The sequence below is a fragment of the Sebastes umbrosus genome, chromosome 1, assembly GCF_015220745.1.
Source record: "Sebastes umbrosus isolate fSebUmb1 chromosome 1, fSebUmb1.pri, whole genome shotgun sequence".
NCBI classification, from domain to species: domain Eukaryota; kingdom Metazoa; phylum Chordata; class Actinopteri; order Perciformes; family Sebastidae; genus Sebastes; species Sebastes umbrosus.
The window spans coordinates 38,963,114-38,985,607 of record NC_051269.1 but is presented as its reverse complement, the minus strand read 5'-3'; the positions used below and the strand labels follow the sequence as shown (position 1 = coordinate 38,985,607).

Here is a 22,494-nt window from a genome sequence, read left to right as displayed (position 1 = left end):
CACACACTGCATTCAAAGAGCGTCATATCAGCCGCGTGACAGGTAGGATCCCAATGAGACAACAGCCAAAGGGGGTGTCCTTTTCAATACGCTGTGTGAGAACAAATGCTCAGTGCAAAATAACATCATATGACATCATTCTGAATGCTCTTTATGTTGTCTTCTTTCAGTTTGGAGAGAAGTTTGTGATACGGTGTCGTTTTCAGAACAGCTCTGCATCAGAGGCCTGCAGAGAGACGGGGACTAAAGTCACACTCAGTCCATCCGTACTTGCCAACCCTCCTGATTTTCCCTGTAGACCCCTGTTTTTCATTGCCCTTTCCCAGTTTCTTCCGGGGTCACATTTCTCCCGATTTTTTTTCTTCCTTTTCGTTATCTCAACCTGTTTCTGTATCTGTTACTGTACAGTGTGTATAAGCCATAAGCCCTACTGTTTCCACTCGAACGGCAATAGAGCTCCACCAAATGTCTTTTCCCGGCGGAGGAGAGCTGCTCGGGACACCGCGGCGCGGTTTGTGCTGTGCTTGCCCCACATCACAGCAAAGCTGTCGTGGCGTGGCGTGGCGCAAGCCGTTGGAAATAATGGGTTTCAGAGTGCATTGGTGCCGTTGTCGCATTGAGTCTGAAAGGACCTTCAGCGAGCGAGAGAAAGAGATAGAAATGGAGAGTACTAAGAGAAAGAAATACTCGGGCAAGGGCAGAGATTCACACAAGCTCACGCCAAAGGGGCGAATTATTCAGTTTTCTTTCCTGAGAATTAAAAGTAAAATTTAAAGTAGGCCTATTTAACAAAAAGTACTGTTGCAATGTACTTATTATTTTGTTATTTTCATTCTTTAAAAGTCATAAGAATGCAGGAAACAAAGTCTCTGAAACTCAAACTCCCCACTTTTGGTTTTGAAATCCTCCCTATTTTTTAGTTCTCAAGGTTGGCGAGTACGAGTCCATCCATAACGTCCACTTGTTGCAAACTGATTGTTGTGTTTGACAGCGGCAGTAAAAGTGCAGCAGGCGTTGGCTTTACACAGGGAACATGTTAATGATATTCCCAGCAGCTTAATCCGCCTATTGCCACTGCCCCGTAAGCAAATAGTGCGGCCGCGTGTTGAGCCGTGGAGGGAGAAATTGGAATCCATCATCAGAACAAGTGAATGAATGAAGGTGCCTGCAACAGCTGCTTGACTGATCACGCACTACAGACTGTCACCCCACATCTGTTTACCACTCCCGACAGCCACACGAGTGTTTATATCCACGGCTGTAATTGAGCTATTTTCCCGAGGGCAGCTGTGACCCACACTAAGTTCTAGCCCAACTTTCCATTAAAGCGTGGGGGGAAGTTTCACTGATAGTAATCACGCCCAGCAACACTGCTATGTAAATATGGCTTATCAGCTTTGCCAATTTGGTTAAGTGACACGTACGTGGGTGATTCACATACTCCGCTCTGTGGCTGTGACACAGGCCACATACAGTAGTCGTTTATTAAACATAGGTAACTTGCATTGCTAACAAGTATGTATGAAACATAATCATGAAAATGACGGCGTGTCAAAGCAATATCGTGTGGAAAAGATGCAAATATGCTCACAAAGTCTTCAACTTGGCACGTGGGCAAACTTAACTGTCTGCTCTCAGCATGTGCAGTGTATGGAAATGTGAATATCTAGATCTGAAACACACCATTTAAATATTCAAATGTTAACACCAAACAATATAATGCATTTATGGCTTTTAGTATTTGCGTACAACTCTGTTTGCCGCTCTGAGCTGGGGATGATACAAGGAAGAGAGAGAGGGAGAACACTCAGTGGAGGATATGGAGCACAAACAAAGCCTTTGTCTCATAGGAAAATAACATCTGATAACCAACTTAGTGTGTTAGTTCTTTAAAAACAAGCCTATTGTTGTCATTGTTGTACATAATACATCAATATTAGCTTAATCTGCTTCATTTTTTATTTACATACATTAATACAACCGACTACCTTTCTAGGAGAGAGAGCAGGAGTGGGACATTTAACATTATTTTGTATATCTTTATTTCATTGCAGTTGCAGGCGTAAAACAGGAGAGAATAAAACCACCGACTTGCAGAGATAATGGGCCACCTGACAGAGCGTCTGCTCATGGCGCACACACGGCTGAATCTTCACTAATTTGTAGACACATTTTTTAGGCAAAGTACACCCAAAGCACACATTCTAGTTTAAACTACCAGCGTTTTTGACGTCGACAACACAATCATTTCCATCCCCAATTTTCTTCAACTTAACCCATCTGTGCCCAAAGACTATATTTAGTCTGATGAGGAAAATCACATTAAAAATCACACTTTTATCAAAAGTCAAATCAGGATTTTTGAAAAATTTGGAAACAACATTGTGTTTATTAAATGTTTTTCATGTAAAATATATGTATATTTTTTACACTGCATATGTGTGCAGATCTTTGATATTCAACTTGGTGAGAGTTCATAGAAATACTTGATTGTGCTCCTTGTGGTTTCTGAGATATAGCCATTTTCTAATCATACTATATTTAGTCTTTCGGCACATTGGACAACTGATTTTATGCTTCCATGTCGGCGACAGCCGTGGACGGAGGGATTATGTTTTCGGGTTATCTGAACGTCCGTCAGACCCATTCTCGTGAACGCAATATCTCAGGAACGCCTTGAGGGTATTTCTTCAGATTTTGCACTAATGTCCACTTGGACTCAAGGATGACCTGGTTCGATTTTGGTGGTCAAAGGTCAAGGTCACTGTGACCTCACAAAAGACATTTTTGGCCATAACTCAAGAGTTCATATGCTGATTATGACAATTTCACACAAATGTCTAATAGGATGAACTGATGAAGTGATGACATTTTGGACAGACATGGATGTAAATTGCAACTTGACCGGTTGGCGGAGGCATACTGCCGCAAGGTGTTAATTCTAGGTTCTATAGTCCCATATAGTCCCAAAGACTAAATATATTATGATAAGAAAAACTCACTTTTCAGCCAAAGAACATTTCCACCAAAGGAAATTCAAAATTTCAGTTGCATGCGCAAAGAGTTTCAGATGTTAACGGATGTTTTCACATGTAGTGTGGTTCATTTTCCAACTATTTAACATAAAAATCAAAGTGAAAGTTATGCAAGGTGCTCAGAATGTGGTCACTTTTGAAACGGTATTGCACCTTGTGGCTTTTGTTTTTCTCATTCAACCAATCACAGTGAAGGATGAACTAGACAACAAACGTGGAACATTTGTTAGTGGAAACATAAATCATCATTTGTAGCACACTAAGCGGTGAGAACAGATACGGTGGAGCAACGGTAAATTAAATGAGAAACTTTCTCCTCCCAGAAACCGCTCCAATCCAACGCGGTTGCATGAAAAGTTGATAATGCGTAAGACCAAAGCGTGCATTAAAAAAACACCGTTATTGCTTTTGGCATGTCATTTGTATGCCATGTAGTCTGTACTGACTGCAATGTAAACACATCCATGTGAATATGCCACGCTCAGAGGTAGTGACACGGAATAAAAAGTGAGAAAGACTGCTAATGGTGGGAGGTGGATGGATCCAACAAACACAGGACTTTCAACCAGGACACCGGTGTTTTGTTTGTTAGCTGCGTTAGTGATGTTTGTGACGTGATTTCCGCACTTAAGTTACGTTGTTTCCTTATGTATTGTACTTAGGTTACGTAGTTATTTTAAGGCCAACCATGATGTTTTTTCCGAAACCTAAGTAAGTTTTGTTGCCCTCTGCTGGTACTACACCTTCATACATGCGTGTAATATTCACGCCACAGTGAGGCAAAACGTGACACTGACTTGTTATCCTCTGGTGGAAAGATGGGTCTGTTGTACGCTTTGGCATGATACCGGGTTGTCAAGCAGAGCTTTTTCCACACAATATGTGCTATATGCAACATATTTAAATTGGGCTTAAGCTCTGGAGAAACAAAACCTTGATGAAATTGGTGATCAGAAAATCTTGTGCAGCTGGTTTCTGGTGTCTGGTCGATCTTTCTGTGGAAGAACTTTTCAAGAAATGAGGCAACATAGCCAACATAGCCAAACAAACAAAGAAAATATTGCCACCAACAGAAACGTGATGTGTCGGAATACAATGCAAAAACACAAAAATCATTAACAATCGTTAACACACAGGATCCTTTTAGATATTTTGAACTACACTTTTGGGAATGTACATAACACTAAATAACCAGGTCTCTCTTCCTCTCCTCACTCTTCTTCATCATCTTATCAGTGATTCTGTTGGCACTGAGCAGACAGACACAGAGGGACGGTGAGAGGAAGAGAGACACTATATGTGACAGAGTTAAACATAAAGGATCGCCAGTCCAAGCTGTGACATCTCTAGCCACCGTCACTGTAATTAAGTGGAATCCGCAATTTTTAATTCTATATGCTGCGTAATAACAGCCGCCAGTAATGAATAATTTACGGAGCAAGGGAGGCTGTTACTCGACGCCTTTTCACTTTGTGTTTAAATTTAGCTGGTGTCATTGTCCAGCGGTGTGATTAATAGTTTATCAGTCTCGACTATACATCTCCATGAAATATCTCTTTCCATCTGTCATTAAACTGCAGATGGAAATTGGTTAGATTTTCAATCAGGCATAGCTTAGACCCCTCCAAAAAAAAAGGAAAATTACAAAAGGAAATAGCCATCAAGATGTACTCACATGCAGTTAAGGCTGTGACCCAATATAGGACATCATTTATGGAATAAGTCTTTCCAGCACTATGCATCTGCACACTTCTCTTTTTTTGTATGGAAATTGGATTGAGACCTCATACAAGGCCCAGTATGCATCCTAAATGTGGTTTTAAATAAGCCTGAGATGTGTAGCAGTGAGAGTGAGTTGTGATAGAGGGGGCCTGCTGCGAGGGGTTGACCAGTGAGGCAGAGATTGGCTTCCCTGTCAAATATAGATTAGGCCTTTATTTCACCATCTAATCCCTGTAAATCTCTGATGGAGGAACTTCGGGCAGTTCGGAGCTTTTAATGGAGCAGAGGCTTCACAGTCTGCATGTACACACAGCAACCTGTGGCCCCCGGTTAGTCTGTGCATTTAAGTCTGGATTATAAACCAGTTTAAGGTGAAACAAGAAGGGTTGCCTGTGCTTGTTAGCAGGGTCTGAAATTAGCACCCGCCAAATGCGGGTAAATTGTTGGCAGTGGCGGGTAAAATTGTCAGGCTATCCGTTAGTTTAGCATGCAGGGAAAACACTAGAGATGGGAATAGAGAATCAGTTCCCATTGAGAACCGGTTCCAAGTTGTCCGATATTGATGCTTTCTAACAGTTATGCATGCACAATGATGCAACAGCATACCCACGCTGTATCATGTTTCAGTTTGTTTGGGACCAGAGCCACAGCAGTGAGAAAAAAAACCCCACTCAAAAGCATGGCGCTACTACTACTACTACTACTACTACTACTACTACTACTACTACTACTACTACTAAACCTGAGGGGGCACACCCTTTTTTTCCCCTGATAATGCAACACTGTGAACAACAAATCAGTGTTGAAATCAAGTGATGTTACCTGTTAGCAGCAGTCATATTTGGCTAAATAACGGAGCTACTAACTTTAATGGAGGTTCCATTATGGTGTGTTCAAACTCTGTTTAGTAAAATTACTATTGGGTGAAGGTAAATTATAAAATTTTTGGCAAGAAACTAATAAATCCAGTTGTTTGAAGGAGATGTTTTCACAGCAATGTAAAACAGATGACAGAGAGGGAATTATGACCTGTTAACTTTCTAACACTACCTCAAAGCAGCTTATAATACATCGTTAAAACTACTAATGCCAATTTTTTTTTTTTTGGTCAAAGCTAATATTTAAATAAAAATACAATTATTTATTTCCTTATCATTTGAATTGTGTTTTTATTAGGGCTGTCAAAGTTAACGCGATGATAACGCATTAACGCAAATTCATTTTAACGCCACTAATTCCTTTAACGCATTAACACAATTTTGGGGTTGTAGCGGGCTCAGTTTTAAAGCTAGAATGAAAGATATCCATTGAATACTAGCTTGACGCGAAGGAGGCTAAGTAATAAATATTCTCACCAAACTTGTGCAAAATTTTGGTGAGAAAAAACTGTCATGGCCATTTTCAAAGGGGTCCCTTGACCTCTGACCTCCAGATATGTGAATGAAAATGGGTTCTATGGGTACCCACGAGTCTCCCCTTTTACAGACATGCCCACTTTATGATAATCACATGCAGTTTGGGTCATAGTCAAGTCAGCACACTGACACACATTAAATAAAACAAACATTAAATATTTGAATCGATTGACAGCCCTAGTTTTTATGCAAATAACCACTATAGATGACAATAACAAAGTACAGTACTGTGACAGTACGCTTCCACCCCGAAAAATAGGAAGATACACTGTAATTTACCATGTATATAATGTTTTTTTTGTGTAAAATATATCGAACATTCAATGACATCAGATCTAAAATGTTATTCTGTCATTTAGCGCAGAGATTTCAGAAGTGGCAGATAAAATATCTGAGTGGCAGACAAAAAAAATGTCTTGCCTGCCACAGTGGCAGGCAGTGAAAAAAGTGAATTTCAGACCCAGCTTGTTAGCCTTCCTTGCTAACAAGCTGCATCCCAGTTGCTCACAGAGCGCTTCAAATGTATTTAGCTGTTATTGTATTTAGCTAACTCTGAGATGTTATGTGACTTCTTTGGCTTCATTTTCTCACATTATAGTTATTGAATGTTTCCAGTTTTTTCCCCCTCAAATATGCTGAACATTCTTTTTATTGAATTATTAATGCCTATATTGAATTATTGAAGGAAGATAATTTCTGATCAGATTAATATTAACTCCCTGTGAAATATTAATGACTAATGTTAAAAACGATGAACTTACGGAACTATTAATATAATCACAAACAGACGCTGTTAAAAAAAGAAAAAAAAAAAAAAAGTGGCATGGAGTCAAATGTGCCCCAATCCCTTTTAATGCGGTTTCCCTCGAGGTCGGTGCATATGAAATATTGCACGAGTCGACTTTGTACTCAGACGCTCGGCTAATGTCATTGGCCAGTCCTGCCCTGGGGCTGACGGTGGTGTCACGGGTGGGGGGGGAGTTCACCAGCATTTGTCTGCGGGTTACTTTCGTCACCTTGTCCACAGATGACCTGAACTATGGCCAGGGGAGAAGTTACAAAGATGTTTTGGTGTTAATATCGGGCTGGCTGCTTTATCACCCCCCGCTGATTGGCAGAGCTCCAGTAGTATTCAGTTCCTCCTCCTCCCTGCTCTCGCTCTCGAGGGCTGGTGGCTAAACTCAAATGAGACTGGTGTCGGCTTTACCTTATTTTTTTTCTCACTAAAGGTGGCACAAAATAAATCGAGCGAGCCCGGAATAAATCCTTTGTCAGTTTTGATTAAAACTCTCTTTAGATTAATGATATTCAGCAAAGATTTGATATTTTTGTCATTACAGACTTCTGATTGTATTCATAAAATATGGAAATCCGGACAAAATAAACCTATTATTGTAACATAATGGCAAGCACCTAGAAAATATGGTTACATTGATTATGTTTTAAATGCTAATGCCAGTGAAGAACATAATAACGAAGACATGAAAGACTCTTCTATTCAAAATCTGATAGCCAGGGAGAAGCAAATTATTTCAAATATTTGATATTTAAATTATTTCCAAATGAACAGAGACATGAGTAGAGCTGAGGCGAGTAGTTTCCCCTGGTGATCCTCCAGGCTTCTTTGTTTCCTTGGTGTGTCTCCAGCTCATTAATGTTCTAAGCATGTGAGAGAGCCAGGCCATACTCCATAACCCATAGCTGGGTGACACCTCGGGCCCAACACACACACACATATACAGTACACACACACACACACACACGCACATACGTTCACACACAAAAATCCCTCAGCCGTTTAAAGTCCACTGGCTCTTTCAGGAAGTGATGGCCGCCGAGCTGTCCTGATTAAAATGACAATAGTCTAATTAACTCGACCTCAGTCTCAGTGCACTAAAACGGCTGATGGCTCGCCAGTTCCTGTTTGAAAGCCCTTTGTCTCCGCATCCACCAAAAATATGACTTTTTTTTACCCCCCCTCACCCTCTCAGCAAAACGCCTCAACCCTATTTGACGAGATGTGCTAATGGCAATCATTTCTCATAAGCTAATTAAATCTAGGCAAAGTTTTCCATTCTTTTTTTTTTCTTCTGTAGAAATCCTTATGTTCAATCCTCCAGGGATTTATCGTTTGTGGTTCCGTATCACAAGCACCTTAAAGCAATGTTAATCAGTTAGATTGTATGCAATTCCAAAGTGGTGTTTTGGTGTTCAATCTGATTTTATTTCAAGCATTTTCAATCATAAGCCCCTTTCCCACTGGACAAAACATCCCCACTAGCACCCACTAACATCTAAGGTTGCACAATTAATCCAAAATTAATCGCAATATGATTTTGACTTACAGCAATTAAACAAATCGACTGCAATATTGACGTTTAAAATGCGACCTCTGCTCAAAGAAAACTCCGCTGCACATCAAATCAAGCCCTTCGTAAACTAACAGCCGGCCACCAGCCGGCGATCAAGATTTGGCTTCACTTTTGAGAAGCGGTCATGCAGCTGTGCGTGCACCCTGCAGCGGCAGTCTATGAAAAGCTTTCCTGAATTTTGCATCTACATTTCAGAGAAGAGTTATATACTGTAAAGCAGCCAGGCAAACCGAAAATGCACTGTGGCCGAAGGCGTTATGTCATAGGCCTGTCCATCCACCCGTCTGTCCGTCCATCCGACCAATTCTTGTGAACTCCCGGGACAAATGACTCTGCACTAGTGACGGGTATTTATCGGCTCCAACTCCGATAAGCAGTGATGGAAACATAACAACCGGGTGGACACGCTAATTATCGCCCCTTTTCCGGTGCGATGCTATGTGACGCACGTTGAAGTGAATATTTAATAAATAAAATCAACAGGGATTTGGACAATTATTATAATTTATTAACATACAATAACTATGCTCTCCTCAAAGCCACCAGACTCCAGTCAGAAAACAGTAACTTTACCTCGCTGATCGTTGTAAAACGCACTTCATTCAAACTCGACAGAAACAAAATAAAACTCATCAAAACTGTCTTTGTTAGTCTTCCCACTGTTCCAACAACCACCAACTCTGGTTTGAGAGTGTGACTGAATAAGTAGCGGATACTAAAAAAAAAGAAATAACCACTGTAACATTTTCACTGTTTACTAACCCTACTTCCGGTGCTGGCCGGCGCATCCATGACGCCAAACATGACACAGCAGAAAGACCGGTGCAACGGCACGGTATACTCACAATGGAAAAGGAGTCATCGCCCATTTTAGCGTGTTTTCCCGTGTTTAAATAACCTGCATATACATGCTAATTTTGGTGGAAAAGGGGTCATAGTCATTTAATACTTGCTGGTTGTGTTGCCCTCTCCTCTCAGTGGCCATCAGTCAGGTCAAACAGGCGTATAGAAAAAGGGCAAAGATGGCAGACTTCAGCAAAGGAGTCTATTTTATGGCCAAAATCTGTGTTCAACAGACAATATTTGAAAGCGAGACTTTACTTTGTGCCCCCGTGATTCCTTTGCATCATTTGATGGACTCATCTAAAGTGCAGAAGAGAGAAAAAAGAACAACAACATTATAAAAAAAAAGAAAAACTTTAATGACCGAAGAAGAAACTGCTTTTTGTTCTATTATCCTTCTGTTGGTGATTAAGGTCTATAGGGAGATAATTACGCTTTAGTCTGGAGTTAATGAAACGAAAACTTCTCTTTTCTTGTGAAAAGGAAGGGCAGATCTTTTGTACCGCTATCTGCAGACATCTCCCACCCTTGACAAGTCACACAGAGGATTGGTTTTGTTTTAAGGTTGCAGCCTCCCCCCCTCCTCCGCGGCCTGTCAGCCTGTGGCTGATATGAGGGATCTGTGAATGAAGCACCGAGTCAATGAGGTCTGTCTCAGCCGCACTGTTGCATCTGCCTGTCTGTGAACGTTCGGCACGCTAGAAAACATCAAATGAAAACATCACAACAGGTCATCTGGGATATGTGCTGATTGGAATAAAAGAGAATCCGGGGCCCTTGGTGTCTCCCTGCTCTGCGTCGCTGTGTTGTTACCCCACTTTACAGTAAACGAGCATGTGTTCGCCATCAGATGACCCCGCTTTGTCGGACATAAAAGGAAACGCGCAGGTTTTTTAATTTATCGCACGGCAACGCGGGAGCCATGTGTGTCATGTGACTTCAGATGCACGGAGGTGTTGACCAAGCCGTGGTCTGGTACGCCCAAGCCGCCGCGGCACAAGTGGCGGCCAGAGAGAGCACGTATTAAACTGTCCTTGTGGAAGTTCACATCTGGTGTGTGGGGCACCCCCCCTCCACCTCCACCCCATCCAACAGCACTCTCACATTTCATCATCTGTTCTCCAGCGCCAGGGTGCTCCGGCACAAGTCGGCCGCTCTGGATCCATCTGTTGTTATTATTTTCCACTGATAATTGGCTTGAACAATGGAATGCCTGTGTCCCCCCTCGCCTTTGAAACCCTACACCCTGTTTATTTTCCAGAGGTCTCATTTCTGCCCTCCTTTCTCTCCCTTGCTCTCTGACTCCCTTTCACCCCTCAATCTCTCTCTTTACAGCCTCCCTACACCTAGTGTCACCCTGTCCCTTTCCCCCGATCCATTTGAGAGGGTTTCACATGAAAATGAAATTTTTTTTTACTGGCCACATCAGTATGTGTCACTCAGCATCTGACGCCACTCTCCAGATTTTGTGGAGGGGCTCAGCTCCCATTCTCTTACTCTGGGCAGGCAGTGTTCTCCCAGGAGTTTCCCCCAACACCAAACACTTCTACATTCCTGTCCTAAATGAGAAAAAAAAACTGATAGAGGGAGGGAGGAAAGTGGGGAAGTAATTGAGACACTTGCAAATGCAACTTAGTGTAACTAGGGCTGTCAGTCGATTACAATATTTAATAGTGATCAATTGCATATTTTTTATCTGTTCAAAATGTACCTTAAAGGGAGATTTGTCAAGTATTTAATACTCTTATCAACATGGGAATGGACAAATATGCTGCTTTATGCAAATGTATGTATATATTTATTATTGGAAATCAATTAATAAAATGAAACAATGAAAAATATTGTCCAGCAACCCTCACAGGTACTGAATTTAGCATAAAGAAATATGCTCAAATCATAACATGGCAAACTGCAGCCCAACAGGCAACAACAGCTGTCAGTGTGTCAGTGTGCTGACTTGACTATGACTTGCCCCAAACTGCATGTGATTATCATAAAGTGGGCATGTGTGTAAAGGGGAGACTCGTGGGTACCCATCATGAATGTATTAAGAGAACTGGATACAGCGTTGGAGGCGGGGCCCCGTTCATTCCTATGAAAGTTGCTCAATGGCGCTTGAAGCCTAAATGGCTCGACTTCCGTCTGGAAAAGTACCCGTATCTCGGGCACATGTAATATGTGCACTAGCGTCCGCTCGGTCACATGACTCGGTCACGGGGTCCCAACGTCACGTGGTCGTCACGGCTTGGCGCTCCAGCCTCGGTCTAGGTCTCATTCACATGAATGGAGGATGGAAAATGTCTGTGTGAAAAAGTCTTTCTGGGCCCAATGCATCACGTGACGGACACAGAAGTTGCAGTACCGCCGTTTGGCCACTACGAAAGTTGGGATCAACGACCGGCGCTCTTCCTGGGGGCTTGGTATCCAGAGAACCCATTTTCATTCACATATCTTGAGGTCAGAGGTGAAAGGACTCCTTTGAAAATGGCCATGGCAGTTTTTTCTCGCCAAAATTTAGCGCAAGTTTGGAGCTTTATATAACCTCTTTAGCGTCAAGCTAGTATCCAATGGATTTCTTAGGTTTTCTAGTTTCATATGATACCAGTATCTTCACTCTAGTTTTAAAACTGAGCCCGCTACAACTGAAAAATCACAAGTTGTGTCAAAGAAATTAGTGGCGTTAATGCGTTATTATCACGTTAACTTTGTTAGTATGTATATTATATTATACTTATATTATACTATAATACTTTAATAGTGTAAATCAATGTTTTTTCTGCCAATCAGCTCTTATTTTTTCCCATTTCCAGCAGGAGGTGTGTAGAGGAGACGCATATGTAAAGATGAATTAAAGGATCACAAGGTGCATTCTTTTTAATCCAGGACATACTTTAATGAAAACCCTCACCAAAAAAAAAAAAATGTCCTACTTCAATTAATTAAATTTGATATATTAAAATTTAATTAGTGTTTTAGGTTGTAATTAAGCAGTTTCACGTTGAGGTCTTCATGCTCTGGTCACATTCCTGTGTATTTTTATTATATCAGACAATTAGATTTCACTGAGTTTTATCACCAATCTGACAAAGTAATTAGTGAAGTTTGTTTAACTCGTGTATAGGATCTGACAAGGTGCAAACTAGACCAGAAAAAACAAATCTTCTTTGTGACTTGTGAAATGTGTGCACCCTTTTTTACGGCTTCTCTATAAACTTCTGTTGTTCTCATTAAGGACATTTTTGAGGATTGAGGAAGCTTTTTCTTTTTTTTTTCTTTTTTTTATTCTCTCCCTTCTCTTTTGTTCTGCCTCGTGTGACCGTGTTGATGTTCATTTGTTCTGCCTGCTCTTGTCTAATTAAAAGAGGCCAGGACAGGTAGGGCTCTCAGCAGGCATCTGCTCTGTGCCAGTTCTTCATTTGCTGAGTGTTTGTGTTTATGCAAAGGGGGCCTCTTCCTGCATATTTAATCTAGAGCAAGGCACCAGCTTTTGTTGTGTTTAGACCACATACCTCCAGTCCCTCTCAACACTGCAGCCCCGGTCTCTCTCTCTCTCTCTCTGTCTCTCTCTCTCTCTCACGCACACACACACAAACACACTCCACCACCACCACACACTACTTGAACTACTCCATACCTGCTACTTCCACTGGCAGCTTTCTCCTCTTCTTCACAAGTGGATTTCAAAACACTCAGAGAGCTCGGAGGGAATCTGCATCAATATACAGTTTCATGAACATGATGAAAGTCTGTTTAACTGTTCATGGGTGAGTCTGTAAAGATTTCATTATCTTTCCCTGCTTTCTCTTTTATTTATTTATTTATTTCTCCTCCTCCTCCTCCTCCTCCTCCTCTCGTGCTTTTTTATGGGACGCTGGTGGATGTATGCGTGTGCATGTCCGGTGTGTTTGTAGGTGTGTTCTGTAAGTGATTGACAGAGTTGGTGTGTAGATAGCAGCTGGTTTTACTGTAGTTCCTGAGTAGGAGTTACTACTACAAATCCAGTATTTTAGATGCAATACAGTGTAGTGTGATGAAGGATGTCAATGATGTATTTAATCAAGTTGTGTGTAGAGCTCAAATGTTTAATCTATTAATCATTTGAGTATTTTTTATCAAAAATAGCTAATGGTAGCTGCTTCCAACATCTTTAAATCTGAGAGATTGCTCCTTTTTTGTCTTAAATAATAGTAAACTAAATATCTTTGAGTTTTGGACTGTTGGTCGGGGAAAACATTTTGGGTTTTGGGGAAATTGTGATGTTTTTTTTTTTCATTTTTTGGACCAAACGATTAATTGATTAATTGATAAAATAATTCACAGATTCATTGATAATGACAATAATAATGAACTGCAGCCGTAGTTGTCTGTCGGGGGTTGTAATTCCAAATCTAAAGCTTGTTCATTCAAAGTGCCTGAATGATGAAACAAAACTTCTCTCTGAACTTCATCATACAAATTCCCGTTACCAGTATCTCTGTGTCCTTAAAAGTGTTCAATACGAAATTCAGAGCATAGTTATTGCCTCCACACGGCTCTCATCATGGAGTTGATGACTCATCGCTAACTGTGCAGACAACGTCAACACTGCTGAAAGAGCTAACGGTGTTAACCTGAGGGTGGGTGCTACGCTTCTGCGACGTCGTCGTTGGTCGGGGGGCAGCGTCATCAGCTGTAACCGTATGAGAGCAGTGCAGAGTGGCGACCGTGAGATATAGCACGGCCGGCCACTCTGATTACAACACACGGAGGGAGAGCGACTTCATTCTCTGCTCAGGTAGACATAACTCCTCTATATCTTTACATAGCCAAATCCCACAACCTGCCAGGTGGGTTTGAAAGGCATGTTTTCTTTGCCAAAAGTAACCAAAAATACACCGTTTATATCTTCAGATTGTTAAATTTCCACCAGTCTTTGAACGTGTCACGTGTGACGAACACGTCCGTCAGAAAAAATTACCAAATCTAAGATTAAAGTAGTGATATTTTATCAAAATCACTTGATTCTATAGTACATGTCCAAATCCTGAAAAATATAACTGCAGAAACCATGAATGACTCGGCTGAGACCAACAGTCACGTGACAAACATTCAGTGAGACTGTTTACACGAGAGACGAGAAGACGAGAGGTTGTAAGTAGAGGTTGTAAAAATGTAAATAGTTCAGTATTTACCTCCCATTTTCTTCCAATATTGGTAACACTTTTGGGCACTTAGAAAAAAAAATAATACATAGATTCCATTTATTTTTTTTTGATTTTTATAAAATAAATTATCAAATAAATTCAACTTGGATTTTTTCTTTTTTTTTATGTTTCATAGCATTACAACTATATTCTACTGCACAATAGACATTTTTTGAGTTCTCCTTACTTCCATTCATGATTGTTCTGTTTCCATAGAGATGCAGGACTTATATTGCAGTGAAAAACGAGGCCACAGTGAGTAAAATGTGGCGCCCTGAAACAGCTCGGGGTTCACAGAGTATATATATTTTAATAGATTTGAATTGCGATGAGAATGAAGAAGAAGATGGGAGATAAGAACAATGTTATAGTTTAATCTGATTAATGGAGGAATGTGTTTTGTCAGTTAAAAATCCACAAATGATTGGAACATATCACCCGGCAGTTGGCCTATATTTGCATTGCCCTGTTGAGGGTGTGCATGCAGTACTGTACAGTATATGTCTGTGTATGTGTCTGGGTGTGAAACAGTGTGTGCAGAATGTTCCCCTTTTTCCAGAGCAGCCGGGTTGGAGGTGATAGTAAGTGGTAACCCCACGGTGATGCGTGAGGGTATTAGTTCCTCCTCTCACTCATCGCCTCTTGTTCTCCCTTTGTCTTTGTCTGGGGAAATGGAATCTGCAGCTTATTGATATTAATAGCGCTCGGGATCCGTGGTCGGAGAGGAGCTGGGACCCGGGCGAGAGTGGAAACCTGATATGGCTGGGTAGAATTGACAGTCCTCCTACTTGACAGGGTGGAAAGGGGGTTGGTTATAAAAATAGGATTGCATAATGCTCGCTCGCTGCGCGTTAGCCCCTTTGTGTGCCGTACTGTACGTGTGCGTGATCGGGGTTGGACTTTTCCGACTGCGCTGATCTAATTTCACATGCAAAGTGAGACTTTTTTTGTGCGGATCCTGAGCTGCCCCAGCTGTGACTTCTCAGCAGACCAAATAAGTGTCTCATGCTTTTTCCTCGTGGATCAATAGATTAGAGAGTATAGTGTGCACTGGATATCCACTTGGGCTTTTTCTTTTTTTTTGTATTCGATGAGCTCATTTAAATAGTGTAAAGAAATGTGTGGCCTTGTTTGTTTTGGGTTAGGAGTGAAATTCCACTTCCTTGGTATTAAGGCAGCAAAGCTTTCTTGTTTGCTCTCTGCGTACTTTGTTCTTAGCTCAGCAAAACGTGAGGGCAGGTCCAAAGAATCGGGGGGGATCAGACAGGCCTGACATTCACCAGACTGCACTGTTGCCTTTTAAGCTTAGAAAAAAAAAGAAGAATGTGAAAAAAAAGCGCCCAGAATAAGGGCCGGCTGGATTGAAGTTGGGTTTAATTGGTGGGTTTTGAGTCTGTTTGCGTGTCAGAAAGTGCTGTTGTTTACAGTCTGTGTGGGTGTTACAATATAATGCCAGGATCCTGCCAATCACATCAAAAAGACATAAAAAAACAATGCTTGTTTTTCCCACTTTTTCAAATGCTGACTTTTTTTTTTACGAGACTTAGCAATGTTTTTCATTTAATCAGTCCTTCTTAATAAAAAGCCCAGAAGAAGAAAAGAGGGAGGAAATAGTGTGCAGTCAGCCCTTTTAGCAGATCAGATCATACAGTAAGCAGCTGCGTATGTCGAGAAGTGACTCATGCTTTTGATTTTTCTTGCGTTTCGGAGCACAGACAGTGACTTGGAAAATCTCCTGCACACACCCGAAAAACAAACAGCAATGACCCTGTATATACAGTAGATAGATATCACAGCTCAAACTCTCCTACGCCCTCTTCTTAGTTACACAATACCCTTAATACGGATTCACCAGCCTTGAGGCGTGTTAACCACATTTTTTCTGTTAGTGTTTTATTCAAACACACCGTTTGGGCCCCGGCATGATAAATAGATGCTGTCGATTTTATTCAGGTGCTGATACTAAGTGATCGAAACATCCCGGACGGGCTGTAAAGAAGCGAGAGACAACTCTGGCAGGCAGCCTCCTATTGACAACCATTGAGTTGAGCATTAATTAATATGGTAATGATGTGTGAAGGTTCATTAACGAGCCGCCACAGAAGTAGCCACAGATACAGTATTAAGCGTGCTCGGAGTAATTAATGGAATAACTTTACTTAGTGCTAAATATTCATGGGCCCCCTCATCGTTTTTGTCTGCGCGGTGTGAAGAGAGAGGAGAGCCTGTCCATTAGAGGAGCTGAAGAGCTGTCCACGCTGAATGCGGGCCTTTTGTTGGGATTGGGTGCGTTTCAGTGGAGGGGTATTAATTCATATTTTGAACATGCAATCTTACAACAAAGCCAAAGGCACTGATAACATACCTGGGACTAGAGAGCATATTGTGAAGCCGTGACCCCCCTCACTAATAGGGAAGTCCACTTCACAGGTTTGTGGACAGAATAAAATGAGTCTTTGTTCGTGCTCAGATGTAACCACATTACCATAGCAAAAAACCCTTCTGATTGTCCATTTTTCCTCTGAATACAGGGTGTTTGCATGTTTTTTTTCCCCCCTCACCACAATTACAATGAAGCCTGTGGTATTTGCATAGAGAATGGAAACATTTATTTAGATCATCTGATCCTCTAAGGACATCCACAATAACAAGTTCTTGTTTTAAAACTAGGGCTGTCAATCGATTATAATATTTAATTGTGATTAATCACATGATTGTCCATAGCTAATCACGATTAATCACAAATTAACCACACGTTTTTTATCTGTTCAAAATGTACCTGAAAGGGAGATTTGTCAAGTATCTAATACTCTTATCAACATGGGAGTGGACAAATATGCTGCTTTATGCAAATGTATGTATATATTGATTATTGGAAATCATTAACAACACAAAACAATGACAGATATTGTCCAGAAACCCTCACAGGTACTGCATTTAGCATAAAAAAATATGCTCAAATGTGTCAGTGTGCTGACTTGACTATGACTTGCCCCAAACTGCATGTGATTATCATAAAGTGGGCACGTCTGTAAAGGGGAGACTCCTGGGTACCCATAGAACCCATTTACATTCATATATCTTGAGGTCAGAGGTCAAGGGACCCCTTTGAAAATCGTCATAACAGTTTTTCCTTGCCAAAATTTAGCGTTACTTTGTAGCATTATTTAGCCTCCTTCGTGACAAGCTAGTATGACATGGTTGGTACCGATGAATTCCTTAGATTTTTAGTTTAATATAATCTTCACTCTAGCTTTAAACCTGAGCCCGCTACAACCTAAAAATCGCAAGTTGCGTTAATGCGTCAAAGAAATTAGTGGTGTTAAAACGAAATGAGCTCTTTTATCACGTTAACTTTGACAGCCCAATTAAAATGCGTAACTTTTGCTACGTTTATGCCTAGCGTGCACACTACTCGGAAAACTGAGACGTTTGAAAACGCTGCTGACCTAATTTTATAACTCCAGGGTTGTGTTTTAGTCTGGACGGGCAGAAACGGACACCAATAAAAACAATGACGCAGACACCCATGTTTGCTTTTTGATCGGGTCTTATCAGTCATGACGTGTCCTTCCCTGAATCCCCTCCATCACGTGACACTTTTCCAGAAGAAAATAAACCACATCTGTTGTGTTTTCAGCAGCGTTGAACGCCTTGCACTAGTGCGTTACTTTCAGTAGCAGCTCCATCTTCTCGTTGGTTCAAGCTAATAAATCTATGGTCATACTTTTCCCAATTGCTGTACTTCCTTCGTAATATTTTCTGCAACTGAACAACCAACAGCACTGCTTCCTGTTTATACCGGCATGCCCAGTGTACATGAATGATCATGTGATATGCGTTTTCAGGTGTAGTTAGTAGTATGGACAGAGATTAATTCTGAAACGGCCCTAAAACACTCATCTGGACGTAGATCGTTGCTTTAAAATGCCGTTTTAGTGTTGATGTATCCTAAAGGTATCAGACTAATACACAAGAGTCTTGTTACTATGAGATTTTTCTTTGTCAAAAGTCATTGTTGTCCTATTTTCCACTTTGTTTAACACGGAACACCTCCAACATCCTCCCGAGACTTTACAAGAGAAGCTTGCAAAATGCTCCTCAGCTCCCTTTGTCTTTTGAAATTGTTGCATTTTGATTCATATTCTCAGTTTAAGCCTCTTACTGAGCATGCACATAACCCACCTAGGTGGGTAATTATCTCAACCAGGAGTTGTTCCATTCCCTAAAATCTCAATGTGGGAGTGTGTGATGGGCTCGGTTTTCCCAACCGGGCGAAGCAGCGTGTGCTTGTTTATCCTCACCCTACGTTCTCCGCACCCCCACTGTTCTAAATGGCAATATTACAGCTTTGTGCTGTTTGAAATGGAGACAATTATCTGTTTAGGCATTACAAGATGGGCATTATGTTACAAGGAGAAAAGGCGTACAGCTGCTATCAGGATCCCGTTGTTGCCTTTTTCCTCTCCGATACAATTTTTTTTTCCGTCGTTAAAATGATGGAACATTTATCTAAATGGATGTTGTGCGTTGGGTAAACTCATTTAGCTCCCGGGGCTCTTTCAGGTGATGGGAATTAATGATGTTTAGTAGTTTGAAACTGAAAATATCTGTCATTTGTCAGCACTCGCCATTGATTTACGATTCCATTGATGATATGTTAATTGAAGTGTAATGAATCACAATAATAGGGTAGTTGTGTGGGAATGGTCCATTTTCGTTGATTGTTCAACCCTCAGTAGAGTTCAGAGCGAGCCTGCGTGTTGACTCGTGTTTTCAACAAGGGCATTTAACACATAATTAATGCAGAAACTGGGCAAGTCAGACCGTTGTGTGTGTTTTTTTATTTTTTTTTTATCTTCTCTCAGTCTGCTTTAGATAAACACTTGCACAAATGCCTCACCACAGTTTTGACTGCCAAATGTAAACGGCAGAAAAAGAACAGTGGGAGAGGGAGCTTCTTTTTTTTCTCCTTTCATATTTGGATATGCTTTAATGCTTTTATTCAAATGCACCTGAGATATTGCCCCACAGTCACTTCTCAGTTTACCATAAAAATAAGATTTTGTTTCCCCCTTCTGTTTTTTTTTTGGTTTTTTTTCTTCATCTTTTCCTTGCCTGGGTTGAGTGCTCAGTTAGGAAAGCTGTGTGCATGCAGATCAGGGCCGCCCAGGGGGAGTTGAGTCGGGGCAAAGCAGAGCGGCTACAGGTACACTGTGTTCAACCACCTACTGTCAGCATTATGAAAAGTTTTTGTCTTGCAAATAAACCATCCGCTCGCATCAGACGGCCCCATTGTTCGTTTGTTATCATCAAGTGGGTGTAGTTGTAGTTAACAGGCAAATGGAAATGCGAGGATGTGTGTGTGACGGTGACAACAGTCTGCTACGGGACGGTAGACGTGAGGCACCCTCTGCCCCGCTCGGAGTGTACGTCGGTGGCAGCAAACGGAGCTACACGGGGATAGCAAACAGCACAGGAATGCAGAGAATTGATTTCTTTCTGATGATTTCGCAGACTGTTTGCGCACGTTATCAACTCTGATCAACAGCAACTTGGTGGGCAACTTGTTATTGGTGGCGTTTAGTTTACACCCATGTACTCTCTATGAATTGGCTCCTGGGTGCTGATGACAAGCATTACGGTCTGCAATGGTAATCATTTCATAATTATAAATAATTCTCCATCTCGTGTCCGCAGGGCGAGGAGGCTGTTTTACCACCGCTGGAACTGAAGATTGCTTTAAATAAGCAAGTCCTTGTAGAAGGTAAACACGCCATCATTCACCAGACTCTAGTCACCCTGCATGTGTGTGTGTGCATGAATGCTGTATTGAATTGGCTTAATAATTAACTCAATGCAGTGGGGCTGTCTTGTTTGTGTACTGTATTTTTGCAGTGTGTACTGTATGTGCGGGCGAAGAGGGCGTGAGGGTTCGACAGGTGCCCTGTCAGTGCTCTGAGAGGCTGCTGATTTCAGACTATAGCATGGTGACTGATAAAGGGGACAGTTCCCCCCCCCTAAAGGTCAAAATGAAGTTAGTAAGAAGTTGGTTGTGTGTTTTAAATCGTGTTGCATTGCTGGAGAACTTGTAGGAGATGAGGTTTGCTCAGTGCGGAGATATCCGTCTGTTTGTACATGTTGACATAAAAGCTGATATATGGTAATGCCGTGTTTACCAAACAAGAGGGGGGAGGTCTTATCGTTAGCATCTCGGCCATTCTGGTGGATATCTCGTGTTTGCTCCTCACACCCGTCTCCCTATCTCAGAAGGATGGGGGCCCCCAGGATGTGAACTTTTGGATGGAGCGATCCGGTGAGGCAGAGTAGGACTGTCTGAGTGTGTGTGTGTGTTGGGGGGTGTGTGTTAACGCTTCAGGTCTGTTTTCTGTCTCAAACAGCTTCATCCTCGCCATCATCTCTTTCTTTTATTCTATTTTTTGTCTGTTTATCATGTTTTCTCTGTTTCTCTCACTCTCTCTCCCTCCATCAACACGTTGTGACTTGTAGGACACATAATGTGCTAAATAACGGCGGTACATTTGAGCAGTGTGTTTTTTTGTTTTTGATTGTTTGAGGCTATTACAGAACAACAAGGCTGTTTCTAAGCAGCAACCAGCATTCATTTTCGGGATAGCAACTAGTGATTGAGTTAATTATATGATTATTAAAATATACAACAACAGGCCCTGCACATGGAGGGATATCCAAACATACTCATTAGTAAAATTAGGAGGGATAACACAGCTCATTCTGGTTGTTTTTGTTCTTGTGGAAATGTTAGTATTTTCATAGAATAATTTCCATATCCTTATTTCCATAAACTCATGCTAATAGCTGATATTTTGTTTTCATGTTAAGTTTAACCAAAATGCCAAATTTGAACATTTCTTTTAACAACTCTAAAACCCTCCATTTAATCCAGAAGGGATTCCCAAAGACAAACAGTTTAGCATTGAGCAACAGAACAGTAAAAATGGAACAAATCCAATTATATCCTAGATAGAAGAGTCAAGGGCAATTTTAACAAAAAGCCATCGCTGATCCATTATTCTCATCTTAAAGGACACATATCATGCTCATTGTCAGGTTAATTTTTGTATTTTGGGTTTCTACTAGAATATGTTTACATGCTTTAATGTAATGTTGTAAAATATGGTGCACCTTTGCAAAGGTAGTTCTCAAGCCGTGGGCGGTATATTCTAATGAGTCTGCATGTGACACAGGAAGGGGAGCCAAATTTGAATGGCTTGTTGAATCACATTTTCTGATCTAGACAGTAGAATTAGGCAGGTGTAAAAAACGTTCAAACTTGATTGATGGTTGATATTAAGCCACAACATCGTATCGGACTTCTATACCGAATTTTGCTGCTAGGTGTCACACTTGAGTCAGCAGCCGCCTGTCAAAAAAATGAGAATAGCTGGTCCACCTTAACAGCCCACCTTAAGTGAGCCTGGGCTGGAGTCGACGCTAGCTTCGGGGCTAACCCACTTCAGTTTAATCAGCAGGTGGCAAGCAAGACACAGGAACTTAGCTTCGGTCTTGAGGAGTTGTATCATTTATTCACCTACAACCTTAATGGTACACGCACTGCACTGCTATACCTTCACAGCTGTAACGTTACTATAACTTCATTCACCGTCACACGCTCGCTCCCTATCTCTCTTGATCGCACACTCGCTAATGTTACCGGCCATCGGGCTTGTAATAAACTGACGGAAGCCCGTCTTGTCTTGCCACCCCAAAAAACACATGAACGTTCTAGTAAACAAACACAGCGTGCCTCCCACCTCTACTGTAATTTGATCTCCTTCATGTTGTCGGTGTTATGTCGAATTCACCGTCCCCGGCTCGGCAGATGCGCTAGACACTAGTGGCTCCGTTAGTCCGTCTGTAAACAAACATAATATTATGTTAATCA

General features: G+C 41.4%; 1 protein-coding gene across 7 annotated transcripts in view; it reads left to right on the top strand.

Annotated features, from left to right (window-relative positions):
• foxp1b (forkhead box P1b) overlaps positions 1-22,494 on the top strand; it is a 196,606-nt gene that overhangs the window by 51,319 nt on the left and 122,793 nt on the right. For 6 of the 7 annotated variants that reach the window (XM_037766725.1, XM_037766674.1, XM_037766666.1 and 3 more), the window contains one exon: positions 20,271-20,337. The exons of the other annotated variant lie outside the window; for it this stretch is intronic. The gene's annotated coding sequence lies outside the window, so the exon portion shown is untranslated. The remainder of the gene's footprint in view (positions 1-20,270; positions 20,338-22,494) is intronic. 7 annotated transcript variants of the gene reach the window in all.